The 20469-nt window shown below is 44.4% G+C and overlaps 1 protein-coding gene across 1 annotated transcript in view; it reads right to left on the reverse strand.

The window, feature by feature from the left end:
* Window positions 1–20469, reverse strand: part of LOC126272283 (uncharacterized) — a 309339-nt gene that overhangs the window by 278288 nt on the left and 10582 nt on the right. The gene's annotated exons all lie outside the window — the stretch shown is intronic.

The raw sequence follows: 20469 nt of genomic DNA on the forward strand, positions 1-20469 counted from the left end.
AGGGTTGGATGGACGATGTTGGTATGAAATTATGGATTAACGGAGTGTGGGAGAGAACGAAAGGTGCTTTATTGAAGAAGAGTTCTCTTCTTGTGCTAGATCAGTTTATTAGACATTTGAAAAATTCTGTGAAAGAGAAATTGAGACAGGGAAGTAAGAGGTTGCTGTTATTCCAGCAGGATTTACTTCACAAGTGCAACTGCTTGATGTCTCGACAAATAAGTATATGAGAGTAGAATAGAGCAAATGGATAATGGATGCAACCTAACATTCATGCCGAATGGAGCCTTAGTGAGAGAAGACATTATTGTTAAATCTTTCAAGGACTGCGGCATAACTAAATGTATTGATGCCAGTGAAGTATATATAAAGACGACGATGACGATGGAAAGGAAAAAGAAACAGAAGAAGAAGAAGAAATTTCAGAAGACGATTTTCAGGGATTTTAAAGGTCATTTCCGTTTTACAAACTAAGATTTTTTAGTCTGGTTTTGCAGTCTAACAATAAAAACGGTAAAAATGTTTTATTGATTGCTTAAGAATTAAGCATCTTATAGCCTGTAAAATACTGTATGTAACGACAGTTGTCCAAATTACCGGATGTGCGAACCCTGGGTGATCGTGTTACATATCTAATGGTACCTCATTGCTTCAGCTGCTGGGTGTGTTTGATGGTTACTATTGCAATCTGGCAACATTCATTATTCTAGCTAGCCCCACACACGGGTGTGCCCATCGTGAAACTGTACGCAGAGCTGAGACTCGTGTGAAAAGACCCTGTGGTGCCCCTCCTGTGTCCTGTGTTACGGCTGGCTGCACCACTGTCGGTGCACCTGACTCTGCAACGGTGTCAAAGGAAGCCGCAAAATGGACGTCGTGACGACAATCCGTGGTAAGCTAGAAGTCGTCGCCTGTGCGTGTAGATAATTGTCTCGTTACAAACAAGTCCATTTCCTGGCTCAAAGTAAGTTACGTGGTTGCGCGACTGAGAGAATGCCATGTCTGACCTCCCAGGAACTAGTCCGTGTGATGCTGGTAAGTCCATTCTGAGCACACCGATTCCGTATTCGTATCACACACGTGGGACCACGACCAACGCGCCAACAATACACGCACATCCAAAAAGATTTTGCATCACCTCGGTTCCGAGAGTGCCGGAACCTGTACAGAAAAATGGAATAGAGATCAACATAAACATCATTCCCGCCCTTTTTATTGCTCATGGAAACCACACATTGCATATTGTACCACCATACAACGAGATCTTCAGAGGTGGTGGTCCACATTGCTGTACACACCGGTACCTCCAATACCCAGAAGCACGTCCTCTTGCATTGATGCATCCCTGTATTCGTCGTGGCATACTATCCACAACTTCATCAAGGCACTATTGGTTCAACGGTGATTCGGCGTAGATCCTTCAGAGTGGTTGGTGGGTCACGTCGTCCATAAACAGCCCTTTTCGGTCAATCCCAGCATGTTCGATAGGTTTCATGTCTGGAGAACATGCTTGCCACTCTAGTCGAGCGATGTCGTTAGCCTGAAGGAAGTCATTCACAAAATGTGCACGATTGGGGCGCGAATTGTCGTCCATGAAGACGAATGCCTCCCCAATATGCTGCCGATATGGTTGCACTATCGGTCGGAGGATGGCATCCACGTATCATACAGCCGTTACGACACCTTCCATGACCACCAGCGGCGTACGTCGGCTCCACATAATGCCACCACAAAACGTAAGGGAACCTCCACCTTGCTGCACTCGCTGGACAGTGTGTCTAAGATGTTCAGCCTGACCGGGTTGCCTCCAAACACGACTCAGACGATTGTATGGTTGAAGGCATATGCGACACTCATCGGTGAAGAGGACGCGAAGCCAATCCTGAGCGGTCCATTCGGCATGTTGTTAGGCCCATCTGTACCGCGCTGCATGGTGTCGTGATTGCAAAGTGGACATCGCTATGGGCGTCGGGAGTGAAGTTGTGCATCATGCAGCGTATTGTGCATAGTTTGAGGCGTAACACGACGTCATGTGACTGCACGAAAAACATTATTCAACACGGTGGCGTTGCTGTCAGGCTTCCTCGGAGCCATAATCCGTAGGTAACGGTTATCCACTGCAGTATTAGCCATTGGGCTGCCTGAGCGAGGCATGTCACCGACAGTTACTGTCTCTCTGTATCTCCACCATGTCCAAACAACATCGCGATGGTTCACTCTGAGACGCCTGAACGATTCCCTTGTTGACAGCCCTTCCTGGCACAAAGTAAAAATGCGGACGCGATCGAATTGCGGTATTGACCGTCTAGGCATGGTTGAACTACAGACAACACGAGATGTGTACCTCCTTCCTGGTGGAATGACTGATCGGCTGTCGGACCCCTCCGTCTAATACGCGCTGCTCATGCATGTTTGGGCGGGCTTAGTGACATCTGTGAACAGTCAAAGGGATTTTGTCTATGATACAATATCCACAGTTGTGCATAGTTTGAGGAGTTCTGGGAACCGGGGTGATGCAAAACTTTTTTTGATGTGTGTAGAAAACGGTAATCTGCAGTCTGGGTGGTCCACGAACTCCGACACGTGGTGGTAGTCGTTTCTCCTTCTTGCAAAAGGCAAAACACCTTATCTCACAAACAAATAACATTCAAACGCGAATTCTGAATGAGAAACCAGCTGCGTAATATTTCCTTACAGGCAGATTGTAAATAACGTTACTCCGACCTTCTTTGAGTTGTTGTGCTGAAATGTTAAGCATTTGCATATCCAAGTTGATGCCAGTTTCATTTCTACTGCATGTCGCCGTCATGGGATCGCAGTTTTAATGAGAAGCACTACACGTACAATATATGAAATTAGATCTCGTTCACCATTACAAGACGGCAGTATCATTTTCATTAAATTACAGCTTGTTAGTGAAATAAATGTTTAGAAACGTCCGGAAGGCCAATTTTACGTTTCTTTCTGAGTTTCAGGGAGAATGAATTATGGATTCGCGGCTTCTGTCACTTGTTTGCCGAGCTCTGATAATTAAGGCGTGTTCTCGATACAGAGAATTAGATCGGTTGATTGTACATATTGCTTATGAATTTCTTTTTTTCGTGAGTAATGAGTATCTCTCGGTGGTACATGGATTACAGGAGGTTGTGTGGAGTAACTTACGGTGCAAATACGATTTTTGTGCAGCCGTTTATTGAACTGGTATTTCTCGAAGTCTTATGTTTCGCGTGCTAGAAGTTCGGATACAATAGATCCTCATTTCAACTGCAGATGAACATTTTCTTGTTAGAGTTGTAGTCCAGTGGTGACTTTGTGTTCTAATGTTCATCACTTTTCAAATCAACATTCCTTGCCTTCGAAGTGGTTGCCGTTAGCACAAGTTTTCTTGTGTTACTCAACACAGACATATCCTCCGTATATGGCTTGCAGCTAATCACGTCATTCTGTGCCTCGAAGTGTTGCCATCAATGAAGGGTACGACTGGATTCTACAATGGGTTACGTCAGGTGCACAGATGTGTCCAGCTTATGTGGGAAAGCAAAGGGAATTATCATAAAAAAATACCAGGGAGGATTAACACTTTGGCAACTGCATCTCACAGTTGAAATCGAATTAGAAGCAGACCGTAGAAGTTGAAGAAGAAAGTTGGAGCGGTCACGTAAAATCCAGCAGTGAGTCGACATACGTATAACAGAGATTCTCGAACGCTAGACCGTACACATGCCAGACAGTGGGATGGGGTAGGTGTTGTCATGTGTGTAGGGGGGCGGGGGGAGGGGGGAAGGGTAAGAGGGTGAAGAGGTTCTCGAACAGAAATGAACGTTCATTTGCACATATCGTAGTACCACATATATATAGGCATTATATGTAGTATATTAAAAGAACGAGAGGTTACCGTGAGTTCCAGAGGAACCATTAAGGAACGAGTCACTGACACTGGAGAGAGAAACACAATACAGGACGAATGGTTACCTTTGAGAGCTGAGTTATTGAAGGGAGCAGAGGATCAAATAGGCAAAAAGATAATTAGGTGTCCTTGATTGACAAACAAGGTATTTAATTTGACCAATGAAAAGGGAAAATACAAAAACGAAGAAAATGAAGCATCCAGGAGGGTAGTTTGTATACTATACAGACTGACATAAAATGAAAAATGCAAAGAATGATGGCTAGAGGACGAATGCAATGCTGCAATGCTTTGAAATAGATTAGAGCCTCCTAAAGAGACCTTTGGAAAAAATTGTGTAAGTAGGCTGTTTAGGTTTTTATACTGGTAACGCCACGTAGCGCTCTGTATGAAAATCACTGGCTGTGCTGTGTGCAGTCTGTGGCTGGGTGGCATTGTTGGAATATTCGCCATCGTAGCGTTGCGCAGTTGCAGGTGAGCCGCCAGCGGTGGTGGATGTGGGGAGTGAGATGGCGGAGTTTTGAGAGCGGATGATCTGGACGAGTGTTCATCAGAGAGAGTAAATTTGTAAGACTGAATGTCATGAACTGATATATATTATGACTTTTGAACACTATTAAGGTAAATACATTGTTTGTTCTTTATCAAAATCTTTCATTCGCTTACTATGCCTATCAGTAGCTAGTGCCTTCAAGAGTCTTTTATTTAGCTGGCAGTTTTGGCGCTCGCTGTATTGCAGTACTTCGAGTAACGAAGATTTTTGTGAGGTAAGTGATCCATGAAAGTTGTAGGTTATTGTTAGTCGCCGGTCGGAGTGGCCGAGCGGTTCTAGGCGCTACAGTCTGCAACCGCGCGACCGCTACGGTCGCAGGTTCGAATCCTGCCTCGGGCATGGATGTGTGTGATGTGCTTAGATTAGTTAGGTTTAAGTAGTTCTAAGTTCTAGGGGACTGATGACCTCAGATGTTAAGTCCCATAGTGCCCAGAGCCATTTGAATTATTTTTTTATTGTTAGTCAGGGTCATTCTTTTGTAGGGATGATTGAAAGTCAGATTGCGTTGCGCTAAAAATATTGTGTATCAGTTTAGTGATGATCAGAATAAGTAAAGAGAGAAATATCTGAGTACGTTCATTTCTGCTCAGCTGTTTGAAAATCAAATGACGTAAGAGGTTTATCAGCACCGTAATTCATAAATTTTTCTAAGGGCACGTTTCAAATGAAGCAGCGATACGAGTGCCAAGAGCGCCTATGTCAAGCCAGTACCAAACATAGAAGGGAAAGCTGAAAGATCGAAGGTGTATATGTAAAAGGGTATAAAAGGTAAATGAAATTGTGGACAATATTATAGAACAGGACGATCACATTGGAAATTTGATACTGCGAGAAGAATTAGACAAGGCACTGAAAGACGTTAGCCGAAAGAAGACCCTTGGGATAGAAAACATTCCGACAGAATTATTCACATCCTTGGAAGAATCTCTCATAATAAAACTCTTGAACCAAGTACGCAAGAGATGATACAGGTGAAATACCCTCAGACTTATATCAGACTGTAATAATGGCAATTCCAAAGAGGCCAGGTGCTGACATGTGCGAATATTACCGATCTGTAGCTTCAACAAGCCGTTGCCGCACAATACTGACACAGAAGAATGGAAGAACTGGAGATAGCCGACACGAGGGAAGATCATTTAGAAGAGAAATGTAAATACACCTGAGAAAATACTGACACTACGACTTCTTAGAAGATGGTCTGAAGAAGGAGAAATCCACTTTTAGAGCATTCGTATATTTCGCGAAGTCTTTTGACGTTTCTGACTGAAATACACTTTTTACAGTTCGGATGGTAGCAGGAATAATATACAGAAGAGAGGATGCATCTACAATCTGTACAGAAATCAGACCACAGTTATAAAAGTCGAAGAACATGAAAGTTGAGAAGGGAGTGAGGCAAGGTCGTAGCCTGTCCCTGATGTTAAACAATCTGTACCATGACCAAGTGGTAAAGGAAACCAAGGAGAAATTTGGACAGGAAATGGAAGATTGTGCATAAGAAATACATTCTTTCAGGTTTGGCAATGACATTTTAATTCTGCGAGAGACGGCTGAAGCCTTGGAAGAGCATTTGAACACAGCTGAAATCGTCTTGAAGAGAGGTTGTAAGATGAACGTCAACAAAATTAAAACAGGGTTAATGGAACGTGGCCGAATTAAATTAAGCGAAACCAAGGGAATCAGAATAAGAAATGAGACGCTAATACTAGAAGATGATTTTTCGTGTTTAGACAGCAAAGTAATTGATGTTGGCAGAGAAGTGATGGTATAAAATACAGAGTGGCACAAGTAAGAATAGCGTTTTTGGCGAAGGGAAATTTGCTCACATAGAATATAAATTTAACTGGTGGGAATCATTTTCTGAAGATATTTGTATAGAAGTAGTTTTGTGCGGAACTGTAACGTGGGCGATGAGCAGTTCAGACAAGAAGAGAATAGAAGCTTTTGATTGTGGCGCTCTAGAAGAATTCTGAAGATTGCACGGGTAGACAGAGCAACAAAAATGAGAAGGACTGGATCGAATTGGAGAAAATTGAAATTTATGTACAGATTGACCGGAAGAAGAGAACGGCTGATAGTATACATCCAAAGGCACCAATGAGTAGTTAATTTGGTAATGAGGGATAAGAACTGTAGAGGGAGACCAAGGGATGAATGCAGAAAGCAATTTCAAATAAATGTGGGTAGCAGTAGTTATTCAACGATGGAGAGGCTTGCATAGGATAGACTAGCTCGAACAACAACAAGAGAATGAGATACATAGTGCTGTCCACATGGCAGTTTGGTGCCCAACCCACTCATGTTTACCGAGCGAGGTGGCGCAGTGGTTAGCACACTGGACTCGCATTCGGGAGGACGACGGTTAAATCCCGTCTCTAGCCATCCTGATTTAGGTTTTCCGTGATTTCCCTAAATCGCTTCAGGCAAATGCCGGGATGGTTCCTTTGAAAGGGCACGGCCGATTTCCTTCCCAATCCTTCCCTAACCCGAGCATGAGCTCCGTCTCTAATGACATCGTTGTCGACGGGACGTTAAACACTAACTACCACCACCACTCATGTTTCTTCCCTATAAAGCGATCCATCACGACTGATCCTCGGCGTGAAAGTCTGTATTACAGATTGGTACACACTTCGGTTTTGTACCCTTAGTTTGCAAGAAAATGTAATTATCAGCTCTCGCTTCAGTCCTTAGTAAAGTCAGCTTCTGCAGCAGTATATGCCACCCAGCGTTTATCTCGTCGTACCGGACTCGCTGTTTCCATGATCTGGAAAGTTTTTTTTATTAAGTTTGTTTCTGGGTGCGAATATTTTGCAACAGTCGTCAGTTAACGTAATGTAGGAAGGGGGAGTGGCGAACACCATTTGTCTGTGAATCATGAAAACTTTGTCCCGTGTGTTATCGTACTTGATCTGCTTGTGTATCCTGCTTTCTGAGACGGTCATTGAGAACCAGTCCAGTAATTTCCTGAACGTATGTGGTCAACCGCAACTTAGGACGGCCAGAGTACCTGATCAACGGTTGTTAGTCGATGGCGTGGGTTCGATTCGGGTCCGGCTTACGTCCACGTCTGTCTAGTTAGAGCAGTGCGCGCGAAGCTATACGAATAGTTCAGGTTTTGCAGCACTCTACTCACAATAAATCTTCGTAAAACTATAGTCATTTTGTTCATCATTGCTGCCAATCATTCCGCTTTCTAGTAGAATCTTCTTTATGTCTAATAAGGAGACCACCCGGCAGTTCGCTTTTTGTAATTTTTTATATTTATGATTCGTGAAGTTCAAAACTAAAATATTAATATTTCAAACCAGATCCAACTCTCAAAAATTCTCACGGAAATCGACTTCGATAATGTCTGAGGGACTTTTAGCGCCGGAGAATGATAACTGTTAGTCAGTGTATCACTGGTTCAGATCTTGGGAAGGTCTTCTTTTGTTTTTTTTTTTGCGTTGTATTTGGATACCTACATAATTTAAAAATAAAATTCATCAAATATAATAGTTAACACATAGCTTAACATCAATTTGTTCAAAAAATGCTCTTCTCCATGTGTCTAATTACATATTGCATACATTGAAAATGTACACTATGTGATCAAAAGTATTCGGACACCTGGCTGAAAATGAGTTACAATTCGTGGCGCCCTACATCGGTAATTCTGAAATTCAGTATGATTTTGGCCCACCCTTAACCCTGATGACTTCTTGCGGAATGGCAGGCCATTCTTCACGGAGTGCTGCACTGAGGAGAGGTATCGATGTCGGTCGGTGAGGCCTGGCACGAAGCCGGCGCTCAATAACATCCCAAAGGATTCTGGTCAGGGCTCTGTGCAGGGCAGTCCATTACAGGGATGTTATTGTCGTATAACCTCTCCGTGACAAGCCGTGCATTATGAACAGGTGCTCGATCGTTTTGAAAGATGCAGTCGCCATCCCCGAATTGCTCTTCAACACTGGGAAGCAAGAAGGTGCTTAACACATCAAAGTAGGCCTATGCTGTGATAGTGCCACGCAAAACCACTAGGCGTGCAACCCCCCCCCCCCCCCCCCCCATGAAAAACACGACCACACCATAACACCACCGCCTCGGAATTTTACTGTTGGCACTACACAGGCAGGCAGATGACGTTCACGGGGCATTCGCCATACCCGCATCCTGCCATCGGATCGCCACATTGTGTACCGTGATTCGTCACTCCACACAACGTTTTTCGAGTGTTCAATCGTCCAATGTTTACGCTTCTTACGACAAGCGAGGCGTCGTTTGGCATTAACCGGCGTGATGTGTGGTTTATGAGCAGCCGCTCGAACGTGAAATCCAAAGTTTTCTCATATCCCGCCTAGCTGTCATAGTACTTGCAGTGGATCCTGGTGCAGTTTGGAATTTCTGTGTGATGGTGTGATATATGTCTGCCTATTACACAGCACGACCCTCTTCAACTGTCGCCGATCTCTGTCAGTAAACAGACGATGTCGGCCGGTACGGTTTTGTGCTGTACGTGTCCCTTCAAGTTTCCACTTCACTATCACATCGCAAACGGTGGACCTAAGGATTTTTAAGAGTGTGGAAATCTCGCGTACAGACGTACGACACAGGCGACACCCAATCACCTGACCACGCTCGAAGCCCGTGAATTACGCGGAGCGCCCCATTTTGCTTTCTCACGATGTTAATGACTACTGAGGTCGCTGATATGGAGTACCTTGCAGTACGCGGCAGTACAATGCACCTAATATGAAAAATGCAAGTTGTCGGGGGTATCCGTATACTATCGATCACAAAGTGTAATTCTTAATTACCAACATTTTATAAAAGGTAGCTTAAATTTTAATAAATCACAAGTTCATTAGCCATTCTTATTACATATCGATAATTGGAAGTTATATTTGCAACGGGAGCTGGAATTTTGCATGCGGTATGTAATTACAAACAACAAGACATGCATTTTTTTTATAAAAACGATTATTAGATATGTGTTAATTAGCATTACATTTGAAGAAAAGATTTTATATTTAAATGAGGTACGTATTGAACTGAACGAAAAATAAAACAAAAAACAGATTTAAACCAAGGATCCAGCGATTACCATTCTTCATAACTACCGAGCGAACTGCGCAGTCCGTCGCGAGGATCACTTCTTTTTTAGTGAATTAAAGTTCCCCGGTATACTTCAATGCCCCGTGAGATTAGCCGAGCGGTTTAAGGCGGTGCAGTCAATGTCTGTGCGGCTGGTCCCAGCGAAGGTTCGAGTCCTCCCTCGGGCGTGGGTGTGTGTGTTTGTCCTTAGGATAATTTAAGTTAAGTAGTGTGTAAGTTTAGGGACTGATGACCTTAGCAGTTAAGTCCCATAAGATTTCACACACATTTGAACAATACTTCAATGTTAATTTTCTCGATAATTTTTTAAAGTTGCATCGAAACGCCATGAGGAATTGAGTTCTGAACTTCTCGTGCCATAATTATAAAATTTTATAATTGTCGAATTTCACCGGTCGTTGTGACCGAGCGGTTCTAGGCGCATCAGTCCGGAACCACGCGGCTGCTACGGACGCAATTCGAATCCTGCCTCTAGCATGGATGTATGTGATATCCTTAGGTTAGTTAGTTTTAAATACTTCTGAGTCTAGGGGACTGATGACCTTAGATGTTAAGTTCCATAGTGCTTAGAGCCATTTGAACCATTTTTTGTCGAATTTCCGAGTGGCCTCCTCGTAAGCTAGATCTCCTTTCATCACTGGCCCAAAAGTTTTAGAGTATTGCTCCCATAACATTCATATAGTCTTCTGACCTCTTTTTCTGACAACGATAGGAAATAAATTTAATTAAGAAATCATTTAATACCAATTTAGTCGATCGGTATATAGAATCACGTCACATTTTACAATAAATATATGATACAATAACAAATATGCCATTTTACAGGCTAGCAGCAGCTACTGTTGAAATGTCGAATTGCGTACCTCAAAATATGCTAGAAAAAAACAGTCATCTCTACCGCTTGATAGGTGTTACGAAAGCTTTCCAGAAGAGGAAGGAATTGATTCTGCTGGCGACTGAAAGTTACGTGCGCGGCAATCAAGGAAAGTCTGTGCCGGGCTTTTTGCGAGTGACGCGGCGATCCGCGGGTTAAGGAGCGAAGCGGCGCCCGTTAGTTGGAGAACCGTTGCAGTCTGGGACCGGTTGGGGCGCTGATCGCCATGCACGCATATTTTAGGTCACCAGTGTGGCTGCCGTGACGCCAGCAAAGGCAATCCGGTCCCCAGCAGCCAAACAACGCCCTTCCTCGGCGCGCGAGAGCTAATTGCGAACCAAGCTGCGCAGTCGGGAATATCTCGCCGTCCGCGCACAACACGCCACCTGTATTCTTTAAACGCGTAATAGCTTGCTACCTATTACCAGGGCAGTCGTAAAGTCTTAATTATCGGCACGAAAAAATAAGTTAGGTAATCAATTTTTTTGTTTGTTTGGAAGTGCCTGACTGCAGTCCTCGTACAAACACGGAAATACCCTCTCAACAGTACCACAGTACCCTGCTAGAGGCGCAAAAACGGCGCAATCTATTTCCATTTCGCACATTATATGAATGCTTGGTGTCTGTTCTATCGCGCCGGCCGATGTGGCCGAGCGGTTCTAGGCGCTGCAGTCTGGAACCACGCTGCTGCTATGGTAGCAGGTTCGAATCCTGCCTCGGGCATGGATGTGTGTGGTGTCCTTAGGTTAGTTAGGTTTAAGTAGTTCTAAGTTCTAGGGGACTGATGACCTCAGATGTTAAGTCCCATAGTGCTCTCGCATTCGGGAGGACGACGGTTCAATCCCGTCTCCGGCCATCCTGATTTAGGTTTTCCGTGATTTCCCTAAATCGTTTCAGGCAAATGCCGGGACGGTTCCTTTGAAAGGGCACGGCCATTTCCTTCCCAATCCTTCCCTAACCCGAGCTTGCGCTCCGTCTCTGATGACCTCGTTGTCGACGGGACGTTAAGCACTAACCACCACCACCCATAGTGCTCAGAGCCTTTTGAACCGTTTTTTGTTCTTCCGCATGTGTCCGAAAGAACAGACACAAGGCGTTCATACAACTTTTATTATTTATTATTATTTAGCATATGCCTAATACAGACATAACATGAAATTAAATTACCTATACATATGTACAAATTGCGACACAAGAAACTTAAGTTTGTCTTTACAACTGAATATCCACTCCTTCAATCCAGCTCACTGCATCTGGAGTTGCTAGCATGAAGTCCTCTTTGGCGCCGTGAAAGGTTCGAATCCTGCATTCACTGACAATGTGGTGAACAGTCTGGTATGGAGCCGCGCAGTCACAAGCTGGATCTGGCAGCTTGTTCCACTTAAAGAGAGCATCCCTGCATCGGCCATGGCCGGTACGGATTCTGTTGAGAGTAGTCCAGGTCTTGCGTGGTAGGTCGAATCCACTTGGAAGCTTAGCACCTGAGAAGATGTTATGCAGGTGAACATCTGTCACTGCTTCCCACCGACCTTTCCATTCTTCAAGAGGTATGAAATTCTTAGCAACCATGTCAGCAGCATCGCACAGAGTTGGATGGCGTGATTTCAGTCTCTTGCGATTTAAAAGTGGCAGGTCGCTAAGCACGGGTAGGTTAGAATTCCTGGAGATCTTGTAGAATTCTCTCATAAGGGCAGTACATCTGCGTAGATCAGGAGGCATTATACCGGTTAACAGTGGAAGCCAATAAACTGGAGTCGATTTGATTGCACCAGATATTATGCGCATTGTCGTATTCAGCTGGGTATCAACAAGCCTTGTATGATGACTGTTCATACAACTGATTCGCCCCGATGGGCAATGAATCTACAATCTTCAGTGCAAATGCACTTTTACTTTCGACCTCTAGCAGGAGTCTAAAATTAGTGAGCATAGAGGACATGGACGGGCACTGCAGATAGGTGGCTCTGAGTGAGAATGTGTGTCGGCGAGGGAGCATGCCGAAATAATCGGCGCATTTGCGACAGACACTGCGTTCAGGTGGCGCAGTAGTTAACGCAGCTGCCTAGAAAGCGCTGGCTGAGTGGAGTTATCAACAACTAACTTCAACGGGTGTCACGGACGTCCGGTACGACCAAATACAACTAGCAAAAAAAAAGAGTAAGCAGGAGATCCCAGGTGTTTGAGTTCCAGTCCAGTCTGTCACATGTTTTCACTCATCACCGCTGGTTCTGCACAATGTCCCGATTCAGCTGATATGATTACTTCCGTACAAACTTGATTATGTATGTAGACAGTTCATTGATTCCGGGAATCGAGGGTTTTGATGAATTCTGCCTGTTATCGACGTTGATACTGACAAGAGATTTGTCCCAGGGATTCCAAGACTTTGGATAATGTTTTAATTTCAAGTTCGAAGTCAGACAACAAACAACAAAAGAAAATTTTTTCGTGTGATATTATTACAAATTAACAGCTTTCTTTTTTTACTTTACTTGTGCTGTGAAATCGTTCTTCTTGCCAAATTTCATGATTCTACGTCAAGGGGAAGTACCCTATAGCTTTTAATGAGTGAATTTGGAAATAACAAAATATGTAACATAAATGGCCGTATTTTTCGATTGCATTTACTTAGAAACTTAACCTTTTTTATTCCTGCAAAGAACTATAGACTATGTAGTATAAATTTGAATGTGGTATAAATTTGAAAATGATACATCTACCCGTTCCTGAGAAAAAGGGGGCTTAACTGATGGGGGAACAGACAGACAGTGCGATAACAAATGACAACTTTTTTCGTTTGATATAATTACAAATCCAAAGTGTCCGATTTTTTCTTTATCTTTACAGGGAAACCTTGTTTCCTGCCAAATTTCATGATTGTAGACCAACACGTAATACCATATAGGTTTTGATGAGTTTTGGAAATTTGTAGTAAACGGGACCAAACTGCTGAGGACATCTGTCCCTAGGCGTACACGCTACTCAATCTAACTTAAACTAACTTACGGTACAGACAACGCAGGCACCCATGCCCGAGGGAGGACTCGAATCTCGAACGGAGGGCTTTGATGAGTGAGTTTGCGATTAATAAAATGTGTGACATACATGGTCTTATCTTTTCATTGCACTGACTTAGAAGCTTCATTCTTTTACACCGTCAAGCAACCGTAGACCTTAGTATGTGACTCGAATTTGAACTTGATATGTGTACCCTTTCCTGAGAAAAATGAATCTTAGCAGTTCGACAGAGAGACACACGGACAGCGAAGTGAACCAATAAGGGTTCCGTTTTTACCGATTGAGGCAACGGCCTTGCCGCAGTGGATACACCGGTTCCCATCACCGAAGTTAAGCGCTGTCGGTCGTGGCCGGCAACTGGATGGGTGACCATCCAGGCCGCCATCCGCTGTTGGCATTTTTCGGGGTGCACTCAGCCTCGTGATGCCAATTGAGGGGCTACTCGACCAAATAGTAGTGGTTCCGGTCAAAGAAAACCGTCATAACCACCGGGAGAGCCTGGTCCTGATGGGCCACTTGTGGCCTGAAGACGGTTTGCTTTTTACCGATTGAGGTACGGAACCCAAAAATGCATTTAGCCTACAAAGAAGATGGCTTACGAAACTATGGCGCAACACATCCTAGCATTTGCTCAACTCTGTGGGACTCATACCATATCGTACTAACAGAAAATATTCAGCGTAAAAAAAGAAGGGCAGCTCGAAAGGACACAGGTTTGTCTGGCACATGAGAAGAGTCAGGGAAATACTTAAAATGACAGAAACCTGATGATGAATGGCACACCCTCACAAAAGCATACTTATGAATTTCTGAAAACCATAATAGAACGAGTAATCCAGAAATATACAACAGCCTCCTAAGTATCATTTTCGTGGACTACTCTCAGCACGCATAGAGGAATTTAAGCTGTGATTCCTCGCTTGCTCTATACGCCAATGAAAACAAAATTAAAACTTGGTACAATCCGAAGTACATTCTGGCAGGCCGTGCGGTTTTGGCACTGCAGTTCGGAACCGCGGGGCTGCTACGGTCGCAGGTTCGAATCCTGCCTCGGGCATGGGTGTGTGTGATGTCCTTAGGTTATTTAGGTTTAAGTAGTTCTAAGTTCTAGGGGACTTATGACCTAAGATGTTGAGTCCCATAGTGCTGAGAGCCATTTGAACCATGTTTGAACTTTCTGGCACGGAGGATACATTAACTTTTAAGATACTATAGTAGATAGATATACTCGACCTGGCGCTGAGATGGTGTCGACAGGAGTCACATTTTGCATTTGTAGTTTTGACACACACTGATAATCCAAAATAGTAGTATGGACTAGAAAATTTCTTAGTATATTTCCGGAGGTGAGAGATTGTGCTGAAAATTAAAGCCTTCGAATTTAAAAGTGGAAACTCGCAAGGCTTTTTTAAAAACAAATGTTATTAACATTCTACATTACTACCCTTCATTTCTAAGGATTTGAAGACCTCTGCTGCTAGAGGGCTCCGAATTGCAGTGTGTAAAATTGCAGTGTGTACCGTAACTATGCCGGTGCGTGAGAAACAGAGTGCTGTAATCGAGTTTCGATTTCGAAGAGTTCGTTCGCACATGGAGCACCCTCTTATTCAGGATGACAATTCCTGACCATACTCGAGCAGTGCGGCATTTGCAACAATCCGACTCAGTGGGGTGAAAAATGGCTCTGAGCACTATGGGACTTAACATCTGTGGCCATCAGTCCCCTGGAACTTAGAACTACTTAAACCTAACTAACCTAAGGACATCACACACATCCATGCCCGAGGCAGGATTCGAACCTGCGACCGTAGCGGGCACGCGGTTCCAGACTGAAGCGCCTAGAACCGAACGGTCACACCGGCCGGCTCAGTGGGGTGAGAGTCATCAATCATCCACCATACCGTGCCGACTTCACCCTATCCGATTTCCATCTGTTCCCAAAACTTAAAGAACACCAAGGATTTCACTTTTATAGCGATGAAGCAGTGCAAGCAGAAATGATGCTGTGGTTCCGTCAACAAAAACATTCTACAGTGCTGGTAACAACAAACTGGTCTCTTGTTGTTCGTTGCCAAGGTGACTATTGAGCCGTGCGTGGCTTATGTTCATGCCATCTTTTACTTAACACCCTGTTTTTACCGTACTGCCGCCTCGTTATGTTAATTTTCAATTACTGGTGTCACTTAGTTGCTGCTTTGCCTGCCCGTGAGCGGCAGCAGCAGCGCTTATCGATAAAGGCCCTGCAGTGTTCTCCTTGCTGGTAGTCGTCTGTCGTCCAAGGAGTTGGAACGCGCCAGCAGTGCAGTTCGGACCGGGCAATGAAGTCAGTTGGAACACGCCAGCAGTGGATTTCGGACGTGGCAGTCGGACGGTTGGGACGTGGCAGAAGTTCGGTCGGGTTGGAGCGGCAGTGAAGTTCGGATAGCCATGACTCGCCCGACCGTTGCCGGCACACATGGCTGGGGACGGTCTTGGCTGATCGTCGGTTGGTCGTCTTACCGGACGACGTGTATTTGCTCGCCGATCGCTTATGGGTTGGCGGTGTGTGTCTCAAATCGTGGTTCGTCCTTGAGATAGCACAGTCACTGCTTTTAGCATTGGTCGCGTTCTTCGTCCAAGTGTTTGTGTGCAGCCTGTGATGTCGACTGCCCAGTTACTTTAGTGCTGTCACCGTGCTGATGTGTAGCAGTTGGTCGGTTGGCGCAGTCGCGACGTAACACCAGTGGGGCTTGCAGCGCCAGGGAGACGAGGATAGCCATCGCTCGCCCGATGATTGCCGTCACACATGACTTGAGGGGGGACGACTTTGGTTCATCGTCGGTCGGTCGTCTTGTCGGACGATGTGCATCTGGCCGGCGGTCACTTATGGGTTGGCTGTCGAGTTCTTCTTGCAGGTGTTCATGAAACTGTGTGTAGTTTGTGGGATTCTGACTGACAAGTTAATTTGAATGTTCTCGGCGTACTGGCTCAGCGTTGGTCGGTTGGCGTGGAGTAGCGAGAAAGGACAGGATACCATCACTCGCCCGACGCCGGCCGCGGTGGCCGAGCGGTTCTAGGCGCTTCAGTCCGGAACCGCGCGACTGCTACGGTCGCAGGTTCGAATCCTGCCTCGGGCATGGATGGGTGTGATGTCCTTAGGTTAGTTAGGTTTAATTAGTTCTAAGTTCTAGGAGACTGATGACCTCAGATGTTAAGTCTCATAATGCTCAGAGCCATTTTGAACTCGCCCGACTATTGCCGACACATACATTTGAGTGGCAACGACCTTGCATGGCCGTTTGGTCGGTCGTCTGATTAGACGACGTGTATTTGGGTCTTCCCCGCTTGTGGGTTGTCTGTGATCCGTTCTTGTTGTTCCGCAGGCTCTGCTGTTAGTATCGTTTGAGTTTTGGTGCAAGTGTGGAGCGGAACTGATCTTGATCGTTGGTCCGTTGACAGTCGGTCGGTTGGGTTCTCGACTGATTGTCAATGGTTGGCCCGACTGCCTGTCTCACGTAAGCGAGCGTTAGTGTTTGAATTCCAGGTCGACCCTCGAACATCTGAGCGCCCGTGGGTGGACTGCCTTTTTTTAAAATTTGTTTTTGTTGTTTGTACTTGTATGTCTTCTAGCCGATTTGTTTTAAATTAGCGTTGTTTTGCTCTTAAGGCCTTCAGCCTAGTTTAAGGAACTGTTTCACTTAAGACCTTGCTTTTTAAAGGTTTTAATGTTGTTGAATTTTAAGTGTTGGCCTTCAGCCGATTTTTTAGTTTGAGTTGTTGTGCTCTTAAGGCGTTCAGACTAAAGAACTGTTTCACGTAAGGCCTTTGGCCTTTTAAAATTTTTAATGTTGTTGAATTTTAAGTCTTGAGCCTTCAGCCGATTTTGAGTTTGAGTTTTTTCTAAGGCCTTCGGCCTAAATTAAAGAAAGGTTTCACGTAATGTTTTTGGTATTTAAAAAAATTAATGTTATGCAGCTTTAAGTGGTAGGCCTTCAGCCGATTTGAATTTAACTTGTTACTTCAGACTAACTAAAGAACTGTTTTAAGATAAGGCTTGCCTTTCAAATGTCTGATTATGCTTGCGTTTTAAGTTATTGACCTTCAGCCGTTTCTAATTATAGTGGCTTTCAGCCGGTAATTTAGTCCCAAAGATTGAAGTTGTGTTTTTTTTTTTTTTTTTTTTTTTTTAATTGGGACCTTGTAATGTTTGATCAAATAATGAAGTTGTATGTTCGAGTGTAACTGACAGCCCCTTATTTTGGACCCTTTCCACAATTTAAGTTACCTGTCCTGTTCCGCAGATTAGCGAGGCGTCTCAACTATGGTGAGAAATAAATATGCAGACATGAAGAATAAAGGATGTAGAAGGTTAAGAACTTTTGTTTTGATTTGAAACGCTTTAAGAGATTTCACATAAAAATTTTCGAGGCATTACTTTACAGCACGCCCCCGTGTACGATGTCTACAAACAGGTCATGAAGCTTCAGTACATTATGGGGTCGGCCGGAGTGGGCGAGCGGTTCCAGGATCTACAGTCTGGAACCCCGCGACCGCTACGGTTGCAGGTTAGAATCCTGCCTCGGGCATGGATGTGTGTGATGTCCTTAAGTTAGTTAGGTTTAAGTAGTTCTAAGTTCTAGTGGACTGATGACCTCAGACGTTAAGTCCCATAGTGCTCAGAGACATTTGAACCATTTTTTTTTTTTCACATTGTGGGGCGGCGGTCTGTAGGAACGGAGCTGGCCCTTACGGTACCAGACGACTTCCATCAGGTTCAGATAAGGCGATTTCGTGCCCAACACATAACGCGAGCTCACTATCCTCCTCACAAATCACCGTAGGATTGTGACCTTTTAATACAGACAGTTATCCTGGTGGATCATCCCTTCGTCATCATGCATGAAGCGGTGCAGGTAATCTGCAGTAATGTTCGTTTAGTCGACATGTCATGATACTTTAGATTGCTCCTACAGATCCAATGGAACCCCAGCTGAATATCTACCGTAGCCGTAATACTGCAGCCGCCGGCCTGCATCCATGGGTCGGTGCGTGTTTCGGTCAGCCGTTCACCTGGGTGACGGCGTATCAGGACGCGATATCTGAGTTGGTGTTGTAAGAAAGGTGATTCATCCGACCAGGCGACAGGTTTTCATTAATCCAGCCCCCAATCTAGGTGATACTGTACCAAGTGAATGGTTCAAATGGCTCTGCGCGTTATGGGACTCAACATCTGAGGTCATCAGTCCCCTAGACTTAGAACTACTTAAACCTAACTAACCGAAGGACATCACCCACATCCATTCCCGAGGCTGGGTTCGAACATGTGATCCTAGCCTCGGCTCGGTTCCGGACTGAAGCGCCTAGAACCGCACGGCCACAACGGCCGGCGTACCAAGTGAAATCGTAACTGACTATGTTCGGTAACGATCGGAACATGCAGGGGTCGTTTGCTGCAGAACTCCATGCCCAACAGTGTGCGCTGAACGGCGTGCTCAAAGCCCTTGCGCCAGTACCAGCACTGATATCTTCGTCAGATTTGAAACGGATTGCCGTCCGTCCTGCTGTAAAGAGTGGTCAAGCCTACAATCTCAACGTTCTGGAATGACTCCTTGATGTTAGACAGTTTGCCGCCTCTTCGTGGTTTCACAGTCCAGCGACCACTTTCCACAGATTGTCACGAAAGTAGCATGCGACCAGCCCACTGGCTTCAACTTGTCAAAAATGAAGCACTGGATATGGCCCGAATTTTGGATGCAAAACCTTAACGGAATTTTTGCTCATACGAAAAAGTTAAGTGGACAATGTTGGGCCTTCGATGCAGTTACTTATTGACAATATCTAAAGTACTATGGCACAAGGATACAGTGGACCAGCATGGCTTGTTTCACGTCCTGAAGCCTTTTTCTGAAGCTCACAGACGGAGAGAGATATCGTATACAAAATACAGAGAAATGTTGTGACGTTTCTCTGCCAAAACATCCCCCGGGACGGACGAGGCCATACCCTGCATTGGAATAGTGTCATCGGTTTCACCTTATTACGATATGATCGTGATGCTAAACAACCTAATTTTTGGGGTGCCAAAGATCATTCCCACTAGCAGCAAAGTTTGTACACAGTAATAAACGAAAACGAAAAACAATGCGAACGAATACAGTGCCAGAGAGGCAATACAGGGTGTACATTTTAAGTTGACAAACCAGAATAACTCGAAAAAGAAGCTTCACACGCAAAAATTTGTAGAATTCAAAGTTGATTATTTTCGAGGGGGACATTTGCTAGTTCTAAAATTAGCCCGCCACCGCAGCCCCCTGGGGGTGGGGCGGGAGGCAACTTTAAAATTTCAAATGGGAACCCTCATTTTTTATTGCAGGAACAAATTCTACATAAAAACTTTGTATATTTTGTCTTAAGCATTTGTTTTGATTCTTGATAGTTGGAGCTTTAATTCAAGATAATCCATATTCTCATTTTTGGGTAGAACATGGTTACGGATAAATAAAAGTACTTATTTACTTCGCAAATTTTGATTCGCTAAAACTAAAACTCTCCCTCTCTTCCCGTAGGGTGGGGTTTGAGAGAGAGGAACTAGAGTTTTACAAATGTTGACCCAAATATTAATTTTTCCCGCAGATTCGGATAAGTTTTGTTTCTTTCGTGGTCATGAGGACACACAACTTTTAATTATCAAACAAAACATTTGACTAGCTAACTAACTAACCAAACATCCTCCTTACTAACGAGTGAACTCAGCAACTAAAAAACTAACCATTTTCAGAGCAAAAATGAGAACATGGATTTTCTTGAATTACAGTGCCAACTACCAAGAATCAAAACAAATGTTTAAGACAAAATACGAGCAGTTTTTTTTATGTACAATCTGATTCTGCAATAAAAAATGGGGGTTTGCATTTGAAATTTTAAAGTTTCCTCGCGCCCCACCACGAGGGAGCTGGGGTGGCGGGCTAATTTTGGCACCAGCAGATGCACAGCACAGCGTCTTCAGGCCACAAGTGGCCCATCGGGACCATCCGACAG

Source organism: Schistocerca gregaria, chromosome 5 (genome assembly GCF_023897955.1).
Source record: "Schistocerca gregaria isolate iqSchGreg1 chromosome 5, iqSchGreg1.2, whole genome shotgun sequence".
Lineage (NCBI taxonomy): Eukaryota > Metazoa > Arthropoda > Insecta > Orthoptera > Acrididae > Schistocerca > Schistocerca gregaria.